We start from the raw sequence: 1458 nt of genomic DNA, 5'->3' as shown, positions 1-1458 counted from the left end.
CCTAATAGCAACAGGTGTTTATTTGGTGAGAACTTAGTGATCAATGCTTCACGTTTGTCATCTCATTTAATCTTTACCCATCTCTGGGGAAAGATTTCTTGTTTTTCTCACTTTTCCAGTGAGAACCCTGAGGTTCAGTGAAGTGACCTGCCCCAAACATACATATGTGCAAGGGGCAGGGCTGGGGCTGTGATCTAGGCCCCCCTGAACCCACCCCCAGCGGCCTGTCTGTGGGGAAACCGGGCCGGGACCAGTAGACTTACTAGTAGATAAACCCCTAAATGCACTCATGCAGCTGAATTTTTGAAGCTAAGTGAGGGATATTGCATTCCTTTCTCCTCATTTATATTTTGTTAATTCAGCCCAACATTTTAGCCGGTCGAGATATTTTTAGACTAGAAAACCAGTGCAATTCTGAGGATTAAGCTACTCTAATTCCATCGCACTTTCCTACATCTGGCAGAGGGGGCATACCTTTATGTAAAATTAAAAGCCAATGAAAGCTAAAAAATCTTTTTTTAAAAAAAATTTGTCAGTAAATCTGCCTTCTTCCAGTTATTCACAAATGAAACTTGCTGTGCTGGTTTCCGAAAACCAAGACGCCTGGAGAGAAATTCATGACTTCAAAACAAAATTTAGAGGTTGAGGGATTTAGCAGTTTGCAAGGAACACAGAGCTAAGCCTGTGAGAAAGGCTGTTCAAAACGTCCCGGCCTGAAGGGCCAGGGTCTTTTTCAAAAGTCCCCGAAGAGGCTCTTAGGCATCTGAAAGGGTGCAAATGGGGAGAGAGCATTTTGAAGGCATCTTTCCGCTGGGAGCTGGCGCTGGCCGGATTGTGCGTTTTCCCACACAAACGTGCTCACCCTTCTGGGAGCCAGGCATCTTCTGTGCACCGCGGGTTTTGTTATCCTTCCTTCTTTTTTTTTCCTTCTCAGGGAATTATCCCAGATTTTTAGCCAGCCGTCTCTGCCATATTTTCTCTCAGAGCTTAGTCACACTCCCATATATGGGAATCCTTATCACATAGCTAACTCCCCAGCTAGGACATTTTATAGGAATTGTTTAGTGCATTGTGGGCTTTCTAAACTAAGTAATCCTCAGGATGGAATGGCAACAACGGCAGCAAGCATGGGTGTGTGTGTGTGTGTGTGTCTGTCTGTCTGTCTGTCTGTGTTTCAATAGCCTGTTTTGCTGCTAAAGCATATTTGACAAATTTAAACTCAAGGTTTCATCCCCTTCAGTAGTTTTTGGATTGCAAAGTGAATTTTAAACTATTTAGAAAGGAATCTGCATTTATTGCCTAGGAGTAGAGTTGCAAGGCACGATGGGAGATTTTTTTTCCCATAATAAAGGGTTTCAAATCCCCTCCACATTTGGACACTTTCTCTGCCTAGGCAGCAACAGCATACGGTTAGAAAGAATTACTCAGTCACAGGATAGTCCAGCTTAAATAAACAGA

The sequence above is a fragment of the Globicephala melas genome, chromosome 17 (assembly GCF_963455315.2).
Source record: "Globicephala melas chromosome 17, mGloMel1.2, whole genome shotgun sequence".
NCBI classification, from domain to species: Eukaryota; Metazoa; Chordata; class Mammalia; order Artiodactyla; family Delphinidae; genus Globicephala; species Globicephala melas.
The sequence above is the reverse complement of the archived record's forward strand: the minus strand, read 5'-3'. Positions refer to the sequence as shown.